At 38.6% G+C, this 19,667-nt stretch overlaps 1 long non-coding RNA gene across 2 annotated transcripts in view; it reads left to right on the top strand.

The window, feature by feature from the left end:
* The first annotated feature begins 447 nt into the window (after positions 1-447).
* LOC131961701 (uncharacterized) overlaps positions 448-19,667 on the top strand; it is a 60,258-nt gene continuing 41,038 nt past the window's right edge. For both annotated transcript variants that reach the window (XR_009389878.1, XR_009389879.1), the window contains exons 1-3: positions 448-745; positions 1,587-1,668; positions 13,641-13,746. This is a non-coding gene — a long non-coding RNA (uncharacterized LOC131961701). The remainder of the gene's footprint in view (positions 746-1,586; positions 1,669-13,640; positions 13,747-19,667) is intronic.

Here is a 19,667-nt window from a genome sequence, read left to right on the forward strand (position 1 = left end):
CTTGAATGCCTGATAAAGAGCTACTGTCAAAGACTACAGGACGTTTTTCATGAAAGAAGTTATTAAAAAAAAAATTATTTTAACCCTTGTTCAATTGAGAGACCTCCCTGACGCACTGATATAATAAACAATATTAACTACTATATAATATCTTCAGGGTAAATTAATGAAATAGGACTGACTTTTGACTGTTATCACCAACTTTGTATTTCTTGGTCTGTTTTTAAAAACTGTCAGTTTCATCTGAACAAATACTAATAAAACGCAATTTACACATTTTTATTTTTGGCGATCTATGCCGTCAGTGACAAGCGGCGACTATGGATCTCTATGCTTATAGTGCCATCTGCGCGCATGCAATCAGCCGCTCTTAATGACAGGCGGCGGTGACGTCAGACCCGTACGTCAGACGCGACGTCGTCCCCATGGCGGCGCGAGGTGGCTGCCAGTGAAGTCGCGGGAATTTGTGGCTGAATCCAAGTTTTACATTTTCACTCCTCTCTACTGCTTATTATGGACTTGTCTAAAGCCAGGAACTTTTACAATAACAACACAACGCTCCCTGCTTCATCCAACAAAGAGGGTGTTTTGCGGACACTGCGTTTTACATCGAAGTCCACAGAGCGCGGCAGCAGGCTAACAGGCTAACAGGCTAACGGTAACTGTCAACAGCTCTCAAGCTAGGTTAGCATCCTACCAAACTGGAAAGCAAATACCATGTTCCGGTCCTAGCAAGGTGTTAAAGGTAAATATAAAGGGGTATTTGTCACTACAAAGAGTTTAACTACTGATTCACACAAAGGCAAGATGTCAACTGTCATTTCCAATGCCCAGGCTGACTCTGCAGCTCCCGCTGCCGCCAGCTCTTAGTGATGGGATGATGATACCTCAAGGAGTGTATTGACACACTACACAAACTGTGTCAGCACTGTATTGACACTGTGTTGGTCACTCAATAGTGCCCCCTGCAGTAGTTATAAAATCATTGGAGGTAAACAAAATGAAAATGAAATGGAAAAGCTAACATGCTGCAAACCCAACATCAGCCTGTGAAATATTTAATCGCCAGTCCTTTACTTAAAATATGATCCCATCATTGTATAATTTCATTTGCTGAGTTCAATTTGTTTGCTGAGTTAAGTTGTTCATGAGAAGAGTTTAAAATGTGCTTAAAACCTTGTTTGTGTAAATGCTAAACTGAGTTGGTATGTAAAATATAGCGAATTAGTCTGTAATAAAATTCAGAGTTAAATTATTTCAGACTGGGGAAAACTTCTTGGAATGATCCATGAAGTCAGTGGAACAAGGTGAGGCCAAGCAAAAATCCAACAGCAACAGCAAAACTGCATCCAACAAACCCACAACATGTCGATACAGTTTGTTCCCTTATAAACACACTTTGGCGCAGCACTTCGAAACGACACATCACCTGTATCGGTCACATGATTTTTTTTTTTAAAGCGATACACGCACCAATACGGGGTTTCACTCTTGTGTGCTCGGCACAGTGCTGACGCACCAGTGTTGTTCGTCCCATCACTACCAGCTCTGTCTCCGACCATGAGTGTGCTTGCTCCTCCATCCAGGGCAGACGGACCCCAGAGTTGAGGCCACTACCAGAGTCCCACCCTAACACCCCTGCAAAACCAGCTGAAAAGAGGCTGAAAGGTGACTTAACACTCACTCAATTACAAAATATTGCTAATCTAATCAATGAGCAAACAGACGGTCTGGAAAGCTTGGTCAACCCCTTGAAAAATTATATTACACTCTGTTCTGAGAAGTCAACAAGAACAGCAAGATCTGTTACAAGGGTGTAGTGTAGTGTATTTCACTGGCCTATAAAAGAGTTTGTAGAAATACAATTTTTAGGGTTAATAAGTACTGATTAATAAGTCTAATCATACAATAAATGCAGGCTATAACAAACTTTACATTAGTCATTCATCTGAAAACTTCAGCAGACAGCTCCATGTTGTCTGCTTTGGTGATATTTTATTCTGCTGTGGATGCTAGTCGTGCATTACATGCAATCATTAGACATTCTGAACGTCTGTTTAAACAGTTTTCAATAGCATAGTTGGTCCTAGATGCCATGTCATGTGGCTGTAACTTGGCTTTTGCTGAAACAACGACCCTGCAGAGTAGGAACAGACGCCCTATGGGGTCTTATAGGTTGGAGGACATGGTGGCACACTGGTGGATTCAGGGAGGGGCTTTAGGAGGCCCCTATGGTGGATAAAACATGATAAAATGCTCTCTACAGTGCCCTTCCAGTGAAGAAATTGTGATGCAATGTACTAATGGGTGCTCTTAAATGGATAAAATGTGATGAAGTTCTCTTGGATGCCCCTATGGTAGATAAAATATGTTAAAATGCCCTCTAACTTGCCCTTTTGAGTGAAAAAATCAGATGCAGTCCACTAACGGTTGGCCTTAAATTGAGACAATATGATGCAGTGCCCTTCCAGTGAAAAAATACAATGAAGTGCCCCCTAGGGTGGCCTTAAATTAGAAAAAACAGGATCCAGTGCCATATAGGCTGTCCTATATGGCATGTTGCCAATTAAAGTATTTCAGATGATTTAATATGAAAGTTAATGTAAGTGTGAAAAAATATCAATGTCTTTGTAGTGTGATCATTGGCAAATATCATTTGTGTCAAACATTTGCATTGTTAAAGTAAAAATCTGCTAATTAAAAATGTAAAGGGTTGGGAAAATTCCCCATTATCATCAAATGCAACTCCTCTTGTGTTTGCACTTCTTTTTTTTATCTGTTCCCTCTGGGAGAGAGAATTGCTTCCTTTACATTAGTGAGCCTCCTTCCCCTCCAGCGTTTACAGCAATCATATGGTTTCACTCCACGGGAGGCAGAGAGGATGGCTTTGCTAGAAACTGCAGAAATGACACTGCCAGCTGGAAACTCGAGTAGAGCCTCTTCATTCTGTATTTGATCTGAGCTCGTCAATTCTTTGCCTTTAGCTTTTTGCTTCACATAACATGAAAGCTCTGTGTCTGTTAAATTGTGTTATCCGCTACAGTACAGTGTGTCATCTGAGAACAATATCAAAGTGGGATGCTAAGGAAATTTTAAACCATGTGACAAATGAATGTTACTTTATTATTTATATTTATGCAGCGGCAGCAACGTATTGCATTCAGTTTTACATGATTATAGCCTACTGTAAATAGCCATTACAGCATTAAGTGACAGGTAGAATTTCCCTTAGCCTCCAATTAAAATATCAAGTTAGAAAGTGTGAGAAACACCAGAGTTATCTCTCACGTACAGAGATGTAAACAGCCCAGAGAGAGCTCTGCTGGCTGGCGGGTTGCCATCAGCACTGTTTTCACACACTACCTGTACAGTAAATAGACCTGTGTATTTAAAGAGCTGGCTCACACAGGAAACCGAGCCTTTGTTTCTGCCTGTTACACTCTGTTAGCTTCATCCTACAAGCCTGCAATGAAAACGATACTGGATGTGAAGAGAATGCTTGAATAAGCTGCACTGAAGGGAAATGAATGTGTTCATGTCTGTGGCTCTGTCTGGTGTTGGTGAGGTTTAATGGTGCGTTCAGGGGCAAAGGGTGCGAATGTGACATCTGAGATGTAATGCTGTGGTAGCCTGCAGGTAGAGCTCCCCATGCATGAGACTGTATGAAAGGCAGCTTTTTAAAAGTCAGTGCACTTGCATGGAAGTCTTGAGTTTGAATTATTACATCTATATGTAGCCGTCTTAAGTGGAAAGCTTGTTTTTGTCTCCGTCGTTGTTGCTAAGCAGCCATTGCTGAGGTGTTTGTGCGAGGCACTTCTCAAACTGTTAATCCCAGGGGTGTATGTCAATGATATTTGAAAAGGATGCACTCTTTGCTTTTTATTTTAAACTATTTCTTATCCTAACTGCACAGTAAAGTGCAGCACTACTTTATGTCATTTAGCATTTCCAGGATGGAACTGCCACTAGGTATTAATAACAGCAAATGCAACTTTTCCATTTACTGCATATATTAAATTATTATGTTGATGCATCCGTTGGTGACAAAGTAGAATGCACATTGAATGTAAACATAATTTGTAAAAGGAGCATTTCCACAGAAAACTAAATCCCACATTCTTGTAAAATTATTACAAAATAATCAAAAGTATTAAATAAATGTGTGCTATCAAGCATGGGACAGCTTATAATGAGTTTTGAATTTATGCGCCTCAACCGATATGAGATTCAAAATAATACTTTTACACTAATTTCTTATAGATAATGTCTTCTGCTGATATCCATCTTTCTTTTTTGCATGCAAGAAGTTATTGTTGTTGGTTTTTTTTTTACCAGGAGTTATTACAATTCACTCGGAGGGGATCATAATTGTCTGTACACTGTAAAAAGTGTTTGTAGAAATTACAGTAAAAAGCTGTCAAATTGCATGAGAAATACGGCCTAAAAATAAAAAATTGCATATCACCATAATAGACACTTTTAATTACTGTAAATCACAGAATAGAACAAAACTTTTGAAAAACACACAGTTTTACTGTAAAAATCTTTTTAAAAAATCATGTAAAATGAATGGAGAAATACCATATTGTCTCAAGGACACAATTACCTTTAAATTAAGGGACTACTCAGTCTAAATTACAGTTTTTGCTGATATTTACATTTAAATTTACAGTAGAAAACCCACTCAATGTAATTTTTACGGTGTAATTCTGGCAACCACAGCTGCCGGTATTTTACCGTAAATTTAACAGATTATTTTTTACAGTGTACCAAATCTCAAATTGAAATTGTCAGCCTTGTGATGGTGCCAGAGGAAAAGTCAGGGGATCACCAAAGTCAGTAGACTTTATCCAATACATTATCCATTGCTGTTCACAGAGCCACTAGCATGGCTAAAGACTGCAGCATTATACAGTTGTTTCTGTCATGTGCCAGAGAAGAGCCTTCATGTTACCGTATCAAAGCTGATTAATGCTGATCAGCTCATAGGTGATATCTAATATATCAGCAACTGAAATACCACCATAGCACCTAAGCATATTACATTATGAGGCATTAGTGAAACCTATGAGGCTGATTGTAACCATGCACTCCCAGCAGAGGTCACTCATGACACCATTTTAAATCCCAGCCGTCTTCTGTCCCTTAAGGAGGACCTCATCTCTGTCAAATTACATTTCCTCCTTGCAATTTTACACCAAAAACCTCGTCCCTTATTGCATTGTTGAGCTGCAATCTGCACCCCAGGGGAAATCAGGTCCCAATTTGAGCGGGTTTGTGCAATATAAGCTCACATTGATTGTTTGTTTATTGGCTGGAGGTTGTCATTCAGGTTGGTCCTTTTTGTTGGGATAAGTTTTAGCAGATGTTGTGTCCTGAAGGGACGGAGCTCAATCTTTATTCATCCCAGGAGAAGAACTGCTGCCTCGTTGCTGAACCACAGGGAGCAAGTTATGTCAATCACAGAAGTTTGCAAAGGAAGCATGTTTATGGTATAAATGGTGAACTATTGTAGTTTAAGGAAAAATATTGCTAATTGGCTCCATCTCTTTTTAAATGTTTTTATTTTACCCTCCTTTTACTATTTATTTACCCTATTTTTACTAAGTTTCCTGTCTTATTATTCGGAAATAAATTATTGTTTTAGCTACATTTTTCCCCCGGCATTTTGGGCTTTATTTGACTATTATGGCCCAATAATATTTTAATGCTTTACAGTGTCATAATTAAGTAGGCTCTAAGAAATATAATTTCCATTTAATTTATACTTAAATCTGTCTTAAACACAATGTTAGCCCTGTTATCACCTAACCTCTTATCTTTGGAGATAAATAAGTCTTAATATTGCTGAAAATGTGTGGAAAGGGTTCATTGGCCCACAAATAAAATAAGATGTGCAAATATGGATTTTTCAATACACATCCATTTCGGCTTATAGTTTCACTACTGCGAAAGAAGAAGACGTCTGCCAACCAAGCTGTGACTGGCTTGGTTTTTGTGATATTCCCATTAAAAAATAGTCCTATCCTAATCCTTAGGGGTTGGGAAAGGGTTTGCTTGAAATGACCAAAGCAGTAGAGACAGTGAATTAAAGTTGCGCCAAATGAGACTGAAACATACCATGTAAAAATTTGGCTAAATGTGTTTCTGTTCTGTTGATCACACAAGAGTTTATTTTATACAGTCTATGGTTTTGGGAAAAAGGTCTGTTGTACTTTGAAATTGAGGGTTCCAATGCAACGTGTGTTTAAGAAAAAGCTTAAAAAGTCTTCATACTGTAACTCACGCTGGTCAGATCATCTGTGCACACATTAAACAATCTGTAAATAAATGTTAAAAAAAAAAAAAAAACACCAAACCAACAATAAACCATCACAGCCAACAAGATTGATATATCTCATCAAAACTACCCAAAAGCAGTGTGATTGATCCCTAGACAGCACCAAATATCTGTATTCATATATTTTCATTTTCCTATCATATCTGTTTTTGCAAACGTCTTTTTAATGAGGGTTTAGACTTGTATTTATATTATGCACAGGATGCTTTTGAAAAGTAAATTATTACCTTGAAGTTATAAATATATATGTCGAACACTGACACTTTAATAACAAGAACATTTTGTTCAAATTGAAAACAAACAAATACCAACTATTGTTTATGGATTGAACAATGCATATGTGAACAATAACAAATATATTTTTGCAGCCAGAGAAGCCGCCCCCTGCTGGCCATTAGGGAGAATTAATATTTAGGCTTCAGTTTTCAGAGACGGAGTTTGCTCTTTGGTAGGTGCCTTAAACCAGTGGTTCCCAAATGGTGTGCCGTGGAACACCGGGATGCCACGAGACAAGCTCAGGTGTGCCGTGGAATTTTGTGACAACCTTATACTATTAATGTAGTATGACTTACAGCAGTATTGCCAAAATGAGTGACTGCTTCTTGTAGCAGGAGATCATAGTGTCCTCATACCTAGATGTAATAATTGCTATTTTAAACATGTGGTTAATGTTGTCAAGGGGTTGCAGGTTGTTTAGCTTTAGGCACAAAAATAATCACATGGAGGCGCTGTGAAAGCACCTGTCTTGTAAAAGTTGACTCTGGCTGCAGTTGGCTGGGGCGGCTGTGGCTCAGTTGGCCGTCTACTGATTGGATGGTTGGTGGTTCGATCCCTAACCATGGTAGCCTACATGTCAAAGTATCCTTGAGCAAGATACTGAACCCCAAATTGCTCCTGATGCTGCGTTCATCTGTTTGTGAATGAATTCAGGTGGCACCAGTGTGTCTGGTAGCCTCGGCCACCAGTATGGTGTGTGTGTGAATGGGTGAATGAGCAGCTTTTATCCAAAAGCGCTTTGGATAAAATCGCTATAGAAGTGCACTCCTTTTACCACTCGACATCACATGCACCTGCTGAAACAGCCCATATGAGCCTTTAGTTAAAACGACCCATATCGCAGTTTGCGGAGCATTTTAAAAATAATGCGTCATTATACATACACGTAAGGTTTGTGCTTGAAAAAAAAGGCTGCAGGTTCATTAAATTTAGTTGCGTAATAACGGTGAGGCATGGAACTTCGTTAAAACCACATCGTTTACATTTGTTTTCACATGGGACACGAACCCCGTTCTCCTGGCTACTTCATGTCCAAGTGGAAAGCCCTGATGGTGTTGCTTTGGCCCAAAAAGTTTGAAAACCACTGCCTTAAACTGTACATAAAGACAGGTAAAAGTGAACCCAAAAGATGTTGATCGCCCCCTGGTGGCTGGCTGCAATGTAGGTCATAAATCCCACCCCCTCTGAGTAAAGTACACATCAAATAATTTTTTTTCCAAAGATTGCTTCTGTTCCTTTAGGTAGTTCCCATCACACTGATGTATGTTCAAGTGTTCCTTTTACTCATGTAAGTTATTTGGTGCTTTTAATCGAGGGTGTAATGTTGTGATTGACAGCTCACACTGTGCTCTGATTGGTCGGACAGGTGTTTGGGCGGGAACTCAGTACTGCAGCTACACTCTATCAATAATTGACTTCAAAGTATTTTATATTTTGGCTTCACTTTTGTACAACGGGAAGAATCAAAGATGTGTCGTCCATCTTTATACAGTCTATAATTTAACTGTAATTTGCAGGCTGCAATCTAAAGCATTGCCTAAAACAATTATTCTGCTAATAAAATAATATGATTGCACCCTATATAAAGTACTATAAGCATTTGTGTAACCCTTGCACTCATTTGCACAAAGTGTGTTTGTGTTTCTCATATTCTTCTTTTAAAGAGAGCACTTTAGGTTATTTACAGTTTATTTCCATCTTCCACATTAAAGTGGGATCATATAAAGCACAAACTGCACAGACATTATGAGGTAATGGTGCGTAAAAAGTGGAGAGCCGTGAACAATATCCTCCATGAACAGAATATCATTGTGCTTGTCATGCATGTCTGGTGACGTGCTGCATCATTTAGGCTGATACATGAGGCTCATTAAAGTATTGTACTCGGAGATGCTTGATGGCAGACTTTATTTTACAGCTGATTTTTAACGCAGGGAATATGCCGTACATGTGTATTTTAACAATGCTGATTGTTAAAAACAAGCATAACTTATGTTGTATTTCTTTTTATCTTTAACTGGCAGATTAAATTGACAGCATTGTTACAATGAAGCACAAAAACTACCTTCTGTGAGGGTTAATGGAGGTCACATTTGGTGTCGGGAACATATATTTTCAGCAGCAAATCACAGTGAAATGGGGGAAAAAAAGCTGAGAAAAGTAACAAAGGGAATACAAAGAGATGGTTTATAATGTCAGGTAACAGCATAAAGGTTGTGAACTGATTTCCTTTCCTCTCTGATTGCCACATGGGAACAAATGAGCGAGCTGCCAATCTGCAGAACTGATTTCGGAGGGGCCTCAGGTTGCTGATTAATGAAATGTGGGAGGACAAAAAGACGGCTGTGAGCAGTGCCACAGCCTACCCACAATCCCTCACTGCTTTTTCTGATTGGGCTAATCACCCCATTGTCCCTTAGCACTTTGAGTTCGGGATTTTAACAGCAAGAAGAGGAGACTGACGGGAAAGAATCGCACAGAAAACTGCATTTCTTTTTTTTTTTTTTTTTTTATCCCCCCACCATCTCCCCTTTTCTCCCATATCAAATCTTGCACCATTACCTCCAGTTTTTCCATAATGCCTCATGTGTCATCCATCTAGCTCACTTTAATGGCAGCCTCATAATTATTTAGATGATTATGTGTTGCAAGCCATTTAGCATGCTCAATGACACATGTTTAATTTATTTGCTGCTGCAGCTTCTCGTAGAGGAACGGAGGAAAGAATTGAGGATGGGTGACGGTGGTGTTGCTGCTGCTGTGGTGCTGGTACTGAAGCAAATCAGTGCCAAAATTGTTTGATAAATTGCAGCTGTTGATATAATATGCTATGCCACATCAAAGAGCTAATGTGATACAAATAAGGTGTGCTTTGTGTAGCATTGCAAGGCAACGTTTGCTCGGGCTAATGGCGTGTGTCTTGGTTGACCAGTGAACCCACATAACACGCTGCACCATTGAGCAAGCTATTAGGACATGATAATGGGCAAATCCGCCGGATGCTGAATGCAGCCTCGTTTCCTTCAAGGTTTTCACAACTTCGGCTGAAAACAGGGAAACAGAAAATTCCCTGATTCATGTCAGATTACTTCTTGATTCAATTAAAATATTTTCTCATAAGCAAGAAACTACATTTTAGGGCAGTCATGGTTGTCTGTAGAGCTAAAATATACATGAAAATGTATTCTTTGGCAGCAAAACATTTTAATTTGGGGAATATATGGAGGAAAGTTTATGAAAAGACAAAGACTTTGAGTAAGTTTAATATCTACACTTCTGTGTTGCTGCAATAGTGTTAGGTAACCACTAGAGAGTAGTATAAGCTCATTGAAAGGTAACAGATGGCACTGATTCTTCCTAATCAGTGTTTGTTGGTCTTAAAAGATACAAAACATTTTGTTTTACACAGGCATGTCGGCTTTTAACTATATCGTATTCTGTATTTTTTTTTATTCTGTGGTAAAAAGGGAAGGAAAATACACTGAAAAAGGTATGTTTTTTGCCATTTTTCTCTAAATGTTTGCATGAACACATTCAGTGGTTTATTATAAAGACCCATTCCACCCAAAAATACCCTCATATTATTTAACTTTAATGTTTGAGCTTTGCTGAATAAATGAAGAAGAAAAGTTTCTACGTACGTACGTACGCTCACCTTAAAATCTGACTGTAACTGTCTGACCAGGATTTTGTGACATCTCAAGTCTGGAAGCCAATCTTGGTCCACTGTGCAATTTAAACAAATGTGATGTGGAAACTTGGAGCCTCCAGTCCAAAATCACCAAGAATAGACTTTTCAGTAACGTAGGAGACATGTTGGTCCAGCACTTAAAGATATAATATGTAAGTTTTCTGCATTCAGATGTGTAAAAAAAATATAATGTTCTGAGTTGTGAGCTTAAATCTTGTTTTCAACAATTTTCAAATCAAGAGGAATCTGTAATTTGGTGGCCTGTTAATGGCGCTATATCACGTTTATCACACATTGTGTTTGCAGGTGTCTGCATATTGATAATTTATGCACCGTAAATTGACTTCTTTTCCAGTTTTAAGACACATTTTTTTCAGATAAACTTTTGGGTCATTTCTAACTTTATAATTTAACTGGATGAAGGATGTTAGTCATCAGACTACCGAACAACATTGGAGAAACACTGATTTATCGTGATTTAACAGCTTTATTCAGTAATTTTACTGGTTTTAATCACCAGATCAATTTGTTTCAGAGAGGAGGAGACCTCTGTGCACTAGTCTCCCAATAAAAAAGTCTTTTTTTGTCTGTATTGCTTTCGTTTTGATTGAGAGACCCCTAGCAGCAGAAAAACGACGGATGTTGTTCATTTAAACTTCTGAAATGTCTCATGTTTTTTTATTAGGATTCAATAATTTTAACAAGTAATTTAACATTTTTATGGAAAAAGCAAATCAGACAGAGATATTCTTCAAAGCAGACTATTTTTACATGTCTTGAAACATTTCTGGAAGGGGTCTTTAAGTACAAGAAGTTATCTGTGAGGACTCTGCTGGCCGGTCAGTACAGATTTATGCTCTCATGGTGCTGAACAGCACAGCTTGCAGACATAACGTCGGGCGCAGTGTGCTGCAGCTGGGTCTTGACGTGCGCTGAAGTCTGTCACTGCGCTCCCAGACCGCTCTGTCATCTCCAGCATCTGCCGTGACTTCCTGTTGGAGAAGCTTCTGGAACAATCACAGTTCTCTGCTTGTCAGCACCTGGTGTTCCTGTCTGCTCCCCTACAACATGTCACTCTCTCTCACACATCTGCGCACACATTTAACTACTTATATTCCAGAAACAAAAAAATGTTTTCACAGGCTGTCACTGGCGTTATTCAGAACTCGGCTCATGCTCTGAAAACTCTCACTGTAATATAATTCTTAATAGTAGTTGTAGTGTTTGTATAAAGGGTACATTTCATTCCCAAAATGCAGACTGACTATGAAAATATTCACAACAGTGGATAGAGCCATCTGCTTTGGGGTTTAACACTGACCCAGAAAACACTGAGAACATTTATCAATACTGCAGTGAGCCTTTTGTTTTTATGTTTCTGATTGTATGATATTGATGTGTGTATATATAGAAAGTAATCTTTTATTTTTTGCCGTTGTCGCTGCACTAGAATGAAAAGCTGAGAAGTCATAGACACAAGAAGTTTTTTTTATTCCTTCCCAGGCTCTGTAGTTAATCTTATGTACTCATTAATAATCGTAAATATTTTTTAAAGCATTACATAATTATAATTTTTTGTATTCTCTGTACAAATGTATCTATTATCTATATCCTAATGTTTTTATTAGGAGTGTCCATAAAACACTTTTGTTCCCAGTATGGAGAGTTAAGTTGGGCAGTTTTAGGTTTAGTAGCACAGTTAACCCAGTCCATAGAAATACCTGTAACCAAACAATTTGACTCATTGCACTCATTTACTACACAATACACATCTGGACACATCTGTTGGCTTTGGCTAGCTCACATGACACATGGACGTGGAAGAAAAAAAACTATCAGCAGCACTGGCTTAAAGAACTAAAGCCCCCCAACACACATTAACGTATGTAAGCATATTTTTTTTAAAAGCATATGAAATTTCTGGTCTTCGCCAGCAGCACAATTACAGTACAGAACCCCCCTCACTCTGGATTATTATTAATAATGTTTGCAAAATATAGTGGATGCTACAGTATACCAAATGCACTTACAGCTGTAAAAAGTACTGCACTATAATTGGTATATAACCCATGTAATTGTGAGCCAGGAGGTGCAGCTTATTATCACCCATATTAAGTGGCCATAGTTATTATGACGGGAGCAAAGGAGGAAGTCAGGTGATGTATCATACACGGCACAGTTTGAATATAGGGAGGAAGTCATGAAGTCATGAGTCGGATGGATGAGTGAAAAGACACAGGAGTTTATTCTAGGAGACCAGTCTGTCAAAAATTTCAACACTATTTTTAAGTTGTGTACTTAAGTTACATATGTAAGTAATGCATGCAAGTTAACTTCCTCATTTTCCCACTTTATAGGCATTATATCATTGACAAAAACAATCAAAACAAAATAACAGACAAAAACAACAACAAACAAACAAAAAAGAAAGTAACAATAAATGGCAATATATACACAACATATAGGACAAAATTTCATACTTATCTCTAACCCAATGTTTATATGAGGGTGGGGGGGCAGCCTGTTTCCTATTGAGTAAAATGATTCTTCTCACTAAGAGGGAGACTAAAGCAATGCGATCAGATTGTGCTCTAGAAAGTGAACCTCCTAACGTGTTGTTAACCTAATTTAACTGGTAAATTAAGTTCTGTATGTAATGTTAATGTAAGTTAGCTTCTTGACATAACTACGAAGTGCTAGCAATTACATTACGCAGCTATGAACGGAAGTACTTATTTTAACCTTCTTATCTTCTAAATTGAACCAAGTTATTTTAACATTCGTACGTAAGTTACATAGGTAAGTTAACTTGTAAGTTATCTTGTATGTATTATAAATGCAAGTAAGGGTATGTATTACTAGTGTAAGTTCACTTTTGTACATAACTATGCCAAGTACGCAGAAGTACTTATTTTTATCCAAACCATGATCTTTTTCTGAGCTTAACCAAGTAGTTTTGGTACCTTAACCTAACCAAGTTTCCTTCTACACAGGATGTGCTCAAAACTGAGACTTTTTCACAACGTTAAATAGAGTGGTCACATGTTTAAAACAGCGATTGTGCCACTGTAAACATTAAACAGAATGGCCATATTTCCTACGATGTCATACAAACTGTTGTATGGTGATTAAAACACCTTCTTCTCCTGTCAAAATATCTGCTATGAAAAACATATTAAACATAGTAAACATGAACATATTGAGTGTGTGAACGTTATGGGGAGAGGCACCCTCATAATTATCATTCATGGCAAAACATTTAGGAGTAAAATACCTGACTGCAGTTAATCATTTAGATACTTAATTATTGATTTTTTTTTTTTCATTGTACAGGAAAACCATTTGCTTACCGCACCTCCATGAAAACACCCTTCGGTTTAATGAGGCTGCTTTGAAACATCACATTGAAGAAAAGATGATAAATAAGAAAAGATCCAAGGTAAGAAGCAGGGAGATGTACTCTGATTACCACACAACAATGCATTCTGTGCAGGGCTGCTTCAGGCTCCTGCTTCCCTTCAAAGTGAATTTACACTGTTAAACAAACACGTTACCCTCCTCTTTGCCATTTTGGGCAAGTTTGATTCAGCAGCTCGGAGATCTATCCAAACGCCTTAAACAGGAAAAGAGAAACAGTGAAGAAAAAGTTTATATTATTCCGATCAACTTCTGGTTTCAGCTTCTCTGAATAATAGATTTCCAAACTCCCTATAGATATTTTTAACCTATGCACAGTTCATGTTGCCTTGCAGATTGTCACTTTTTTTAACCCAATATCTAAAGTAGGGTACTGTGGAGTCACATCTCTCCCTCCTCACTATTAATTACTGATTAAATGATGATTGAAAGTTCTCTCACCTGACTGCTTATGGAGATGTATTTAGTTTGCTGATTGAAGTCTCTCAATCAGCAACTAGATCTGTAATCAACAGCTGATTATAACATGCAAACATACAGTGGTGCTCCTGCCACATCCCCGTGCCAAAATCCTCTCTCCATTTATCTCAATTAATCAGTTAATGGTGTTAAGGTCAGTAAATGTGCTTCCTATCACATCCCCTCTTTGTTTAGACTCGCTGTCTTTCACTACAACCTCCATCGCTCCATCAACCAACACATTAAACCAAGTTAGAGACTGATAATCTTGGGCTTGATGTTTTCTCGGTGATTGATTGGCCAGTCAGAGAGCTAGGAGGCAGCTATGGTCTCAGATAAACTGACACCACAGCCCAGACTGTGTCCCAATTTTTTCCCCTCACATTTGACGCAGATCTGACGTTTCCTTATCACTGCAAACCACAAAAAAAGGTGCACACAGTGAGGCATTTTCAACTCCTGAATCGTACAAATATCTGGCATAAAATCAGATTCTGGGACATGCAAATGAGCAACATCAGGTTTGTGTTTAATCCCAAAGAAGGAAAGCCAAACAGAAGACTTGACTGGTACTTGGGAAAGGCGTCTAAATTCAGTCAAAAGTTGAGAGCACAAAGAATGATTGAAAAGTCCTCAAACAAGTAGGAGAAGCGCAGGTACAAAAAAGGAATGCGACACCTTTTGTGAATGGCTCTGTGTACATTTTGACAATAGTGTCTGTTCATATTGGTTACAAAGAATTTGCTATATCTTATAATAGATATGAGTGGTGCTCTAAAAGAAACCAGTTATGAGCAGAAGCTCTGACTGGAGCATGAAAAGGCTGTGCACAGTGTGAAAACAGCTTTAATTACATCCCATTGAATACAGCATGAAGAAATAGTTTGACATTTGGGGCATGCGCATTCACTTTGTTGCCGAGGGTTAGATGAGAAGATCAATACCACTCTCACGTTGTGAAGTCTGAGGCAAGAGGGGATAAGTTTAGCTTCGGTAACATAAAAACCAACAGCTAGCCCGGCTATGTCCTGAAGCCTAAGTAACCTAATTAACATGTTACATGTCCTTTGTTTAAACTGTACATAAGCTAACATTATAATGAGTGTTAATTTGTAATATTTAGAGTTGCTGGTAGTCAGGCAGGCTAGCTGTTTCCCCCTTCTTCTAGTCTTTATAATAAGCTAAACTAATTGTTTATTGTTTATTGTTAAAAAGATCCCCATTAGCTGTCACCAAAAGTGGGAGGAGCTAGTCTTCCTGGGGTCCACAAGACAAAACAAAAATCACTTAACAATTAAACATTGTAGACATTATTATATACGTCATCAGAAATCATTCCGAATAAGTTATTACATTCATATCTATTACATTAATTCTCACTTTTTATACAGTAAATATGTTAATTCACTACTCACAAATTTAAATAGTGCATTCTCAAGTAATAATTAAAAGATACTTGACTATTCAGTTCATGTATATTCAGTGGGCAATTATTCCAATAACTGATAGCACGATAAATAACTGTTTTGCCTGCTCAATACAGACCTTTTTTTTCTTCCTTTTTTTTAATGTACTAAAAAAGCAAAAACTCATTTTAAATCATTGTTATTAATGACACCGGTGGTCTTTAAGTAAAATAACATTCATCTCTTACCTTTTAGATGAGTCGACTAACCATACAGATACGTAGCTATTCTTATGTGGCAAATTATATCGTGGGCTCTCCCACTGTTGTTATTCATGGTCAAACAATACTAAAAACAATTGCTTGGTGTCTGTCATGAGCCCCTTTCCATGGTAGCACCTCATAGCTGCATGTAGCACATTATAGTTTACAATAAATGCTATATTCTCAGACATCATCTGGTGTTAAAGGGGATATGATACCATTGACTGGCAACCAAAGAAAATGGACTGAATTACTCTGGGTTTAAACACTGTTGGAAACATTTAGTATAATGTATGTACACAAAAAAATATAGATCCAGTCATTTTTAGACGGTTTTATGTGGAAATGTTACCTTAAACAAAATGAAGAGAATTAAATAAAATACTACATTTCCCATCCAAAGTCATGACTGTACTGTACCACATATCTTCATGTAACAGCCCCATTTATTTCTGGGTGTTTAGGTTTTACACCCCTTGGCTTACATTCCCAAAATCAAATTCCCAGTCCCGGCTCAGGAACCAGGGATAGGTCATTGTAATTTTACTCCTGGAAGAGATTATAGTGAAATACTGATTACCTGACAGAGGGAAATGAGACTACGGCCAGTGTTAGTGGGTTTTTTCCAAATCTGAATTGACAGGGCGGAGGTGGGTGGTTAAGTTCAATCCACTATTGCTGATGAGCAGGCTGATTTCTATTAACCTGCAGCCTGCAGATCAAACAGACTGTTCCTGGCTGCCGCTGAGGAAAAGGGAGAGAAACAGGGAGGGGAAGAGACTCAGCCACCAAACTTTTATGACACAGAAAGTCTGCTTAATGGGCTGGAAGATTCTTCCCATTTAGCCCTGTGCGGAAATAAAAGGAAGCTGGTCGGTGCTCAGGAAAAATGGCTACTTCCAGTTAAGTCCCCCAGTGGATTGGAAATTAGGAAATTATAAGCAGAGTGATCAATCATGGAGGAGTATGTGCTCCCGCATGAAACGCCCCAGTATTCTCCGAGATGGGTTTGTGAGAATGTAGAGTGACGTCAAACTTCATCTGAGCAATTATCATAGGTGCATCACGGCCTGTCCCATTAGTTCAACCACGCCTGACGGAGCATGCACACGACTTATCATGTGCTCGTTCACACACGGATGAAATAGAGGCCTAAATGAGCTGCCATTGTGGTATTTTTAGGCACTGACACCAGCAGGTATGTGTTGGTCTGGATACCGACAAACACAATATGTCATCAAACCAAAGTGATTTCAGTGATATCCTTCACATTGTGTCCCAAATGTCCCCAAACAGCGACATTCATGTTGATTCCTGTTGTGTCCAACCAGACATGAAGCCTATTGGCAAAAAACAACCAAACAAGCCCGACAACCAGTGTTGAAAAAAGAGTGGCGTTTGTCTCCCAGCCTCCCCTCGTGTGACAGCTGGGGCCCCAGCAGCGGCGGCAGTACGCTAAACTCAGGAAGCCCCGAAAGGAGAAGCAGAACCGGGGTAGATGGGGGAAATATGTCAGCCACGGTGCTCTGGGAGGGTTGGAGGGTAGAATATTGATGTAAAACAATCATGACAAACAAGATGCAAATTGTCATCATAAACAATCAAACGTTTCTCGCAGCTGACAGTCAGAGATGTTTGATTGATAGTGAGAGTGAGTCAGAGGGATTAGAACAGAATTGTTTGAGTTTAAGGCTGATGCATGAAACTTTTTTGATTGACACAGTTCAGAGATGTGACACACACTGGAGGGAAGCAAGTGAACACGCATTGAAGCTAAACAGAAGATAGACAAATAGATATACTCGTCTAACGGCCCAATAGTCCAAAAAATACACACTGGAGTCCAGTTACTGCCAGCATGCTTCTTGAAAACTCCATAAAACACTTTTCATAAGGTACGCGCACCATCCAGCACATGCACATTGAACATTGATATTCACTGGAAATTATTTGAATATTTTTGTAAAATCTAACCTTGTAGCCACTTTAAAACTCTAAAAGAAAGGTAGGCTAAATAGACTTCAGATGGGATGAGTTAGGCGTGTAAATCCACAGTGAATTGTGTTACTGACTAGGTGTAGGTCTATCACACAATGGGGTGGAGCTCCCCTAAAAGGGGGCGGAGCTCCCCTAAAAGGCGTCTGATCGTTATGCTGCAACACGTCCTAGTAAATAATGATATTTTGAAAAATGAATTAAAAAATCTTCGAAATCGAGGATGCACACCTCCATGACATGCGCAAACCACATAAGAAATCTGAGGTCAGTCTGACTCACACACACACACACACACACAGACAGACAGACAGACAGACAGACAGACAGACAGACACTTCTTGCTTTTATAGATATAGATTAGGTTCATCCACAAAAACGACTTGGTTAGAGAAAGATCACTTCTTCGGACAAATGGGAAGTCGGAACAATGGCACGGCACCATTACACTCATACCCCTTTTCGACCGAGGCAGATTCGAGGGACGGTTCGGAGCCGGTGCCTAATCTTGAACCAGTTCCTCACATTACAATAGCCAAAGAACTTTCTCTTGGCCAGGAAAACTGTTTCCAATGCAGCACAAAGTCTTTTCTGGTCTCAAACCATAAAACACTTCTTTCAGGAGCTGGGGTCAGGATTATCGTGACCAACAAGACCAACAAAATCGATTTGACCGCCATTTTTAAAAACAGAGCTTCACTATGGACACGAAATGCTTCAATGCTTTTTATGCTTTTATGCTTGAAGTTGGCTCTAGGTTTTCTGGGAAAATGGAGACAGTGACGTAATGACGTGGCCCTTGAGCCTGTGGAAAAGCAAACTGGTTCTGAGAAGGTGCGCAAGTTAAATCAACTGCAAACCAGCACCAGCACCAGCACCAGCCCGGCTCTATAACCAGTTTCACATTGATCTAAAAAGACTATCAGAGACTTCTAGTTTTCTGGAATTTTGAAAAAAGAGGATGAGCCCTTACAGTGGACTGTAGAAACTAACGTGTTTTTAGCGTCTGTTGTGCCATTTATCGTCCTCAAAGGTGATTCGATTTGAAAATCCAGATTTAGGTGGGACAGGTCGGGTGAAGCTAAGATGTGACAAGCAACAAGAAGGGACTTAAAGAGGGGAATATGTTTGGGACTGACAGCTGTCTCTGCCTATCTGAATATTAACCTGCAAACCAACACCAGACACATTAGAAGAAGTAAATTAGTTACTGGGAGCTATTTCTGAAGAAAAGTTTTTCTTATCTATTTGTATGAATGCACTGTTACATTATATATATACAGTACAGGCCAAAAGTTTGGACACACACCTTCTCATTCAATGCGTTTTCTTTATTTTCATGACTATTTACATTGTAGATTCTCACTGAAGGCATCAAAACTATGAATGAACACATATGGAATTATGTACGTAACAAAAAAGTGTGAAATAACTGAAAACATGTCTTGTATTTTAGATTCCTCAAAGTAACCACCCTTTGCTTACTAGAATATAAGACATGTTTTCAGTTATTTCACACTTTTTTGTTAAGTACATAATTCCACATGTGTTCATTAATAGTTTTGATGAATCTACAATGTCAATAGTCATGAAAGTAAAGGAAACGCATTGAATGAGAAGGTGTGTCCAAACTTTTGGCCTGTACTATATATATATATATATATATATATATATATATATATATACATGGAGCTAGGTTAAATGTGGAGTTTTGACCATGGGGTAATATTTATATGAGCAGGTCCCTGTTTTGTTGGAATATTGCGTGAGGACACATAAATCATGCATCTTACAATATGAATGTTGTGGATCCTAATAAT

Source organism: Centropristis striata, chromosome 23 (genome assembly GCF_030273125.1).
Source record: "Centropristis striata isolate RG_2023a ecotype Rhode Island chromosome 23, C.striata_1.0, whole genome shotgun sequence".
Taxonomy (NCBI): domain Eukaryota; kingdom Metazoa; phylum Chordata; class Actinopteri; order Perciformes; family Serranidae; genus Centropristis; species Centropristis striata.